This window comes from Palaemon carinicauda, chromosome 16, assembly GCF_036898095.1.
Source record: "Palaemon carinicauda isolate YSFRI2023 chromosome 16, ASM3689809v2, whole genome shotgun sequence".
Classification (NCBI taxonomy): Eukaryota; Metazoa; Arthropoda; class Malacostraca; order Decapoda; family Palaemonidae; genus Palaemon; species Palaemon carinicauda.
The window spans coordinates 82,358,480-82,367,019 of NC_090740.1; positions in this window are offsets into that span (position 1 = coordinate 82,358,480).

Genomic DNA, 8,540 nt, shown 5'->3' on the forward strand with positions numbered 1-8,540 from the left:
TTATTATATGTATACATTTTTTATCTTTATTTTCAATAAAATTAGTAGTACTACATGATATATTTATTTCAATAATAATTGAAAAAATGGACGGTTCAACCAGCTATAAGTTTGTTTTACATTAATTATGTTAAAAATAATAGATGTTTTGCGGGGGTAACGAGCTTGCTGCTAGCCAGGATTTTGGAAAAAGTGTGGTAATGGACAAAAGTAAATGGGAACTGCTGCTCTAACCGGTTGTTCATAGTACTTGGCGCAACCAATATGAAACATTCAATGATATGCTTAAACAAGGTTTTCTATCTTCAGAGAGAGAGAGAGAGAGAGAGAGAGAGAGAGAGAGAGAGAGAGAGAGAGAGAGAGAGAGAGAGAGAGAGAGCGTTAAAGTGTATGAGCTTGTGTGAAATACCCGTGCATAACTTCTTATTCTGGCTAATATTATCTTTATAAATTTTTTGATACTTCCGAGAGTAAACATAATTGGCGGTGTTTTTTCAGGTCTTTTAAATTTAACTTTTTGTGAATTACTATAATGATAAGGTTTTTATCTTTTTCCAAATTCTAAGTATAGATCATTCTTGCTCACATTTTTTAAAAGTTCATTTCCATCTGTTATGAATTAAATCGTTAAGACATCTACTCCTGCTACTTTGCCTCAGTCCATGCCTTTTGATACTTTCTTTTCTTCTCCTATTTTTACGTTTGGTAGTATCTTAGGTGTTTCATTATGCCTATTGGCAAAGTGATTTCTTATAATCATTTTACTATATAAATGCATTTTTAAAAATCTTCTACAATTCTTATCACTCAATCTCTTTTGTTAATACAATTTCCAGTTACATCCTTTAAGCATTCATCTATTGGCACCCTGTTCCAGGTTTTCTCTTCATCATTTTCATGCTTATTTTCTTAATGTTTTCCTCAATTTTGGTCTTATTGCACTTTTCAATGCCAGGACATTTTAGTTTGTTCTTTGTTTCGAATAATTCTGTTAATTCTATATCATTTCCAAATTTTTCATTTGGCTTTTTTTTCTTGATAGTTTTCCTTAATATCATTCCACCAATATCATTTACTGATTAGAATAAAAATAGGTTGAATTACTCTTTATTCCTTCTTCAGTTGCATCCATTTCATTGTGCAGGTTGGAATACTGATTTCTTTTTGCTAAACTAAACTCATGATATATTTTTTTTTATTATTTATTTATTTATTCTTTTTGCAAGTATTTATTTGTTTTTCTTAAAATAAGTTTTCTTTTTCTTTTCTTATATTTAGATATTTTTTTTCTTTTAATAATGCTATCATCGTTAGAGTTTAACTTGTTTAACACTGTTAAATAAATAACCAGGATACAGAGAAGTTCTTTTCTGGATACTGTCCATAACTAAATTAACTTTTTCAACGAGAATAAAATCTATTGGTTTTTTGTCCACGTGGTTTTTTCGTCCATTTTCTGTTTCTTTTTTATAAAAAAAAAAAAGATATTCTTGATTTTAAGATTGTTTCTCTCAGAAATCTTTACAAGCCTGCCTCCTCTGTCCTTGCTTGTTCCTAATCCAGATTTACCAACTACTTCCTTTCTTCTTTTTTAAAGTAATGCTATTTTTCATAAATATCCATAGATCCTCATAAGAAAGTTTCTATTTCTTCCGTAGTCTGAGATGCTCTTGTTGCATAACATTGGGTGACCCCTTGCTTATACTTTTAATTTAGTTGCATGTTCAACTTAGTAGGTTGGCCAAGACACCAGCCACCCGTTGAGTTACTACTGCGAGAGAGTAATGGGGTCCTTTGGGTGGCCAGATGGGTGGCCAGACAGTATTACATTGGATCCTTCTTTCTGGTTACGGTTCATGTCCCTTTGCTTGCCCACACATACAGAGAATAGTCTGGCCTATTCTTTACAGATTCTTCTCTGTCCTCATACACCTGACAACACTGAGATTTCCAAATAATTCGTCTTCTCCCAAGGGGTTAACTACTGCACTGTAATTGATCAGTGGCCACTTTCCTCTTGGTAAGGGTAGAAGAGGATCTTTAGCTATGGTAAATTGCTCTTCTAGGGGAAGGACACTCCAAAATCAAACCATTGTTCTCTAGTCTTGGGTAGTGCCAGAGACTCTGGACCATAGTCTTCCATTGTCTTGGGTTAGAGTTCTCTTGCTTGAGGGTCCACTCGGGCACACTATTCTATCAAATTTCTCTTCCTATTGTTTTTTTTAAGTTTTTAAAGTATATATAATTGTTTTAATATAGTTACTGTACTTTATATATATATATATATATATATATATATATATATATATATATATATATATATATATATATATATATATATATATATATATATATATATATACATATACTTTATATATATATATATATATATATATATATATATATATATATATATATATATATATACATATACTTTATATATATATATATATATATATATATATATATATATATATATATATATATATATATATAATTTGTGAGTGTTTGTATGCGTAAGTATATGCTGTGTTATATATTGTATGTGATTTTTACAGTAATACATCAGGCACTACAGGCATTGAAATTAATGACTCACAGTGTTGCATTTTTAGAACATGTTTGAACATTAATCGAAAGTGTAGCAGCATATGTTATAAAGGTTTAAATCATTCATTAGTTTCCTCAAAGATAAGATGTAATTCTTCCTATTTGTGTATTGCTGTAGATCATTCTCAACTTAAGACTGATGCTAATTTGATATTTTGATATTCATTTATTAAAGTGTGTTCACATGACGCTAGGGGAGTCACGAAATACACAAAGTGGAAATATTTTAAGGCTTGCTAATATCAGGAGCAGTAAGTTAACTTGAGCATATCAAATATATATTATAATTCAAACGTATCATTGAATCCCATTAAGCAGAAGTCAGCTATGATTATGATATTAACACAAATATAACTACCATTGCTTACAAAAATGATAACGATACCGTAGTCAACTCCAAAGTGGAGAAGATTATGTGATTACCGAACCTATAACAACCATTGCTTATTTCAGGTGAATGACCTGCCAATATAATGATAATGATACCGTAGTCAACACCGAAGTGACGACGATCAGGAGGGAACGGGATTCGCGCAGAAAAAGATACCAAGAGGAGTGCACGCTCACCAGAAAAGGCCAGCCAACCAAAGGAACAGAAGCAATTCTAAGATACAACCGAGTTTAATGTTATAAAAGAAGCTAACATCAAAATCAACATGCATACTTTATTTATATTGAAATATTTTTGGGGTAAAATTCATTAGGCATTAGGTGCTTAGGTAACTATTCACCTTCAGCTTTAGTTAGTATTGCTTGAAGAGACATAAAGTAAAAACTAATTTAATTTTTTCACAAAGTATCGAAAAGTGCAATTACTAATATAGGAACTAGATTAGAATTAACTTTGTTTAGGGAAAGCAAATTGATTTTTAGAGTTCAGTAGCCTAACCTAATTCAGGTAGGAATTAAAAATGCCTCTGGACATTGAATATGTTAAATACTTTAGCATTGTTGGAGAACTAAATTCTGTTGGAACAAAATGGCAACAGTAGTGTGAAGAATCTAAGATATATTTAGAAGCATTAGGTAGTATGAAAGATGCACAGAAGGTGTAATTACTTCATATTGTCGGTAAAGAAGTCTGGGAAGTGTTTAAGACACTACAACCAAGAGATGACCCAAGTGAAGCTACAATTTGGGCGCTTACCATATATTTTACTCCTCAGGTCATTTTTTTTCTTTTAAATGTATCAATTTAAAGCACAGGCATATCAGAATGAAAACGAAAGTTTAGATAAATATGCAACTAGACTTATGAATTTAGCTGCCTCATGTAAAATGATACAATTATAAATGTTATGAGACCAAGTTACTGCCCATTGCACACCAAAAGAGCTAAAATAGAAATTACTGCAAAATGAATATCAAACAATATAGAAGGTATTGCTTAAAGGGTGAGCTTTAGAAACATCAAGTAGGTAAAGTACTGTGACGGTGCAGAGTGAGGGTTGTGAACTCAAAGGCAGGATGCAATCAACTGAGTTGTTTATTAAGGAACACTCTTCTTTATATACAAAACCTCAAGGCAACAGGACATAACTTGTTCGAGAGACAGACAATGTTACAGAGCAAAACGGAGACATGATCATTCAGGTTCTTTTTAGTGCGAGGGAAGAGCGCAGATACAAGCATAATATATACAGAATAATTATGTACAATAGTGTGACACATGGTTGGTACATGGCTCCCCCCCCCTAAAAATTACATACTGTACATGTTAAATAGGGTACCTTGATCTAGAGAGGCGAACTGTAGGCGGGTCATTTGGCAGAAGATAAGTAGGTTTTAGACGATCAATGGAGACCTAGTCTTCTTTGCCCCGAATGTTTAGTAGGAATGCTTTCGGACTGCATCGGATCACAAGGAAAGGGCCCGTGTAAGGGGGCGTTAGTGGTGGCTTGCTAGTGTCGTTGCGCAGGAAGACGTGCGTTGCAGAGTGCAAGTCCGTTGGTATGTGATGCTTCGCTGGGGGCTTGTAAGTCTGGCGGCACGGAGTAAATTTTCCCACGACGTGACGTATGCGCTGGAGATCGTCGGAGGAGGTTGTAGTAGGAAAAAATTCGGCAGGGACGACCAACGGGTCACCATACACCATTTCAGCTGCCGAGACGTCGAGGGCGTCTTTAGGAGTGGTCCTTAGTCCCAGGAGGACCCAGGGAAGCTGAGTAAACCAGTTGCAATCCTTGCAGCGGGACATCAAAGCTGCTTTGAGGGTACGATGAAAACGTTCAACCATTCCATTGGCAGCGGGGTTGTAGGCCGTTGTCTGATGTAGGGTGATGCCCAGGAGATTCGCTAATGACGTCCACAATTGAGAGGTGAAAGTGGTTCCCCTGTCAGAAGTAATATGCTCAGGGATACCGAATCTTGAAATCCATCCAGAGAGTAAGGCAGATGTACATGAGGCAGACGTTGCAGTTTCCATGGGAATGGCTTCAGGCCAACAAGTGGAGCGGTCGATGACGGTAAACAGGTAACGATGTCCTTGTGATGTGGGTAGGGGGCCTACAACGTCGACGTGAATGTGTGCGAAACGACGCTGAGGTTGAGGAAAGGTGCCCACTCCTGAATCCGTGTGTCGATGTTCTTTGGAAGTTTGGCAAGAAGTACAGGCGCGGACCCAATCCTTAGCATTCTTAGAAATGCCGTGCCAAATGAACTTTGCCTTCAGCAGCTGTGCAGTAGAATGGCACGAGGGATGTAAAAGGCCGTGAATGAAATCAAACACCTATCGGTGCATGGGAGCAGGAATCCAAGGTCGCGGTCTACCAGTACTGACGTCACAGAGGAGGGTGGTGTTGGAGTCTTCGAGGGGAAAATCTTCCCAACGGAGGGACGTGCAGGATGTTCTACCAGCTTGATACTCTGGATCCTGTCATTGGGCTTCAGCCAGGGCGTTGTAATCCAATCCCAGTTGAACGGCAGCCAACGTGTTTCTTGGCAGGGCATCGCCAACGGGATTCATTTTCCCAGGGACGTATTGGAGGGTGCAATTGTATTCAGCCACGGCGGAGAGATGTCGGCGTTGACGGGCGGACCAGGCGTCAGACTGTCGAGTGAAGGCGTGCACCAGAGGCATGTGGTTTGTGCGAATGACGAAAGGCGTACCTTCTAAAAAATGGCGAAAGTGACGGACAGCCAAGTGCACCGCCAGCAATTCTCGATCGGAGGTAGAATAACCCGATTCTGCCTTGGACAGTTTTCTGCTGAAGAAGGCCAATGGGCGGGGCGAGCCTTTGACCACCTGCTCGAGTACTGCACCAATAGCGACGTCGCTGGCATCGGTGGAGAGAAGGAGAGGGGGGTGTGGGATAGGAAAAGTGAGAGACGCAGCAGTTGATAGGGCCTTCTTTGCATTGCAGAAGGCTGCTTCTTGAAGGGGACCCCACTTCAGGTCCTTTGACTTGCCTTTGAGGGAGGCGTAGAGGGGAGCAAGAGTGGCAGCAATGGCTGGCAGAAAACGGTGATAATAGTTGATCATGCCCAAGAATTACTGCAGAGATTTGACGGTCGAGGGCGCGGGGAATTTCTGAACGGCTGCTACCTTCTCAGGGAGGGGATGGACTTCTTCAGGAGTGATACGGTGCCCTAAGAACGACACTTCGTTGGCGCCAAAGGTACACTAGTCGTACCGGACTACAAGGCCGTTTTGTTGCAGGTGGTCGAGCACGATGCGCAGGTGACGGAGGTGTTCCTCTTTTGAGGAGGAGAACACAAGTATGTCGTCCACATAACATACACAGAAAGGGAGGTCCCCTAAGATGCCATCCATGAGACGTTGAAACGTTGCCCCAGCATTACGAAGGCCAAAACGGGAGTAATTGAAAGTGTATGTACCAAACGGAGTGGTGATGCTGGTCTTGGGGATGTCTTCTGGGTTCATAGGCACCTGATAATACCCCTTCAGGAGGTCGAGCGTAGAGAAAACCTTCGCTTTGTGCAGGTAGAAGGTCACGTCGGCAATGTTTTGGAGGGGGTAGTGATCCGGTTCTGTTTGCATGTTCAGGCGCCTGTAATCCCCGCACGGACGGAGTGAGCCGTCTTTCTTCAGAACGATGTGTAAGGGTGACGACCATGGGCTGGAGGCCTTTTGGCAAAAGCCCATTTCCTCCATTTCGGCTGCCAATCGTTCCGGTGCCAGACGTCTGAATTTTGCGAAGACTAGGGGTCCCGTCTTCTTGATATGGTGATGAATACCGTGCTTGGCAGGAACCGTGGGCGTTTGGCGAAGTTATGGACGGAAAACTTCCAGGTACGACGTGAGGAGGTGGTCGTAGGCATCCGTGGGTGCACTGATGTGGAAAGTGAGGTTAGAGGGGGCGGGTTGAAGAGGTGTCGACAAGTACGAGTCTGCGTTGACCAATCGTCGTTTGGCGACATCGACCAGAAGGTGGAAATGACAGAGGAAATCCGCACCGAGCATTGGCATTGTGACGTCAGCAACGAGAAACTTCCAATTGAATTTACCGTTTCCGAACGATAAAGTGAGGTTCTCGTAACCATAGGTGGGTATCGCAGATCCGTTGGCAGCTGATAAGCGGACGTCGGCAGATGTAGACAGACTACGTCGTGCCTTGAAGGGTTTCCTTGGCAAAAGAGAACGACAAGCACCCGTGTCTACCAAAAATCGCACGCCCGTTCCCGCATCCTGTAAAAAGAAAAGATTAGAAACATGGGAGGCCACCGCCACAAGCGATGGCCTACTTACACGTTTTTTGGCCAATGACAATCCATGGCACATTTCTTCGCTGTTGCCCCGAATCTGAAGTGGTAGTAGCAAAACTGCGGCGGATGGGAGGTAGTAAGTGGCTGTAGAAGTCGTTCGTTGGGGCGCGAGCGATTGGTGGGTGGTGGGCGGCTTTGTCGCCGCTTCGGCACGTCACGGGGTAGGCGTGTATGTCCTACGGCATTCATGTCAGCTTCAGTTGACGTTGAATAGGCATCCTCGTCGTCAGGGGTGGAGGCGTTGATGGAGGTCTTGAAGTGGCTGTCCATAAGGGCGTTGGCTTTGGTCATCAAGTCCTTTATGGGTAAACTATCGACATCGGGTATGGCAGCGCGTACAGGTTCGGGTAAACGGCGCATCCAAAGGGCACGAAGTAGGTTCACATAACGAGGAGAGCCGTCTGCAGCAGGTTGAAGGCGAGCGATACTGGTCATTTCCCTGAGGGCAAGCGAAGCCCTTTGGTCCCCCAACGGTTGTTGCGAGAGCTGAAAAAGCTTTGCTATACGGGCGGCTGGCGACGGCGAGTACTGCTGCAGAAAGTATGTTTTGAGGGTGTCATACGCTATTGGGGTGTCTCCTTGTTCACAAAGCCAGTCGGATATTTCTGGGAAGGTGTCCTCGGGTATCGCCGCGAGAACATAATCCGCTTTGGTGGTTGAGCGAGTCACGCCCCTGATACTGAAGTGGACTTCTGCGCGTTGAAACCAAGCAAGCGCCACTCCGGTGGCGAACGGTGAAAGTTTCAATGGGGCGGCCGCAGCGCCAACTGCTGTAGTAGAGTCCGTCTCCGTCATAGTACCAACGATGGAGGGGCGAGGGAGGTGGGGGTGGAAGGCAGTGGGAGCGAGTCGACTTCCGGGGTCACCAATGTGATGGCGCCGAGTAAGGTTGTGAACTCAAAGGCAGGTTGGAAACGACTGAGTTATATTATTGTAGAACACTCTCCTAATATACAAAACCTCAAGGCAACAGGACATAACAAGTTCACAAGACAGACAATATTACAGAGGAAAAACCAGACATGAATTTTCATGTTCGTTTCAGTGCGAGGGAAGAGCGAAGGTACAAGCATAATATATACAAAAGGAATTATGTAAAATTGTGTGAAACACAGTTGGTACAGTGGAATCTCATAATATGGAAGTGGTGCGAATGTTATGCTATTTAGTGGTCGATGACCACCGTTATTGGCCCGCCATACTTT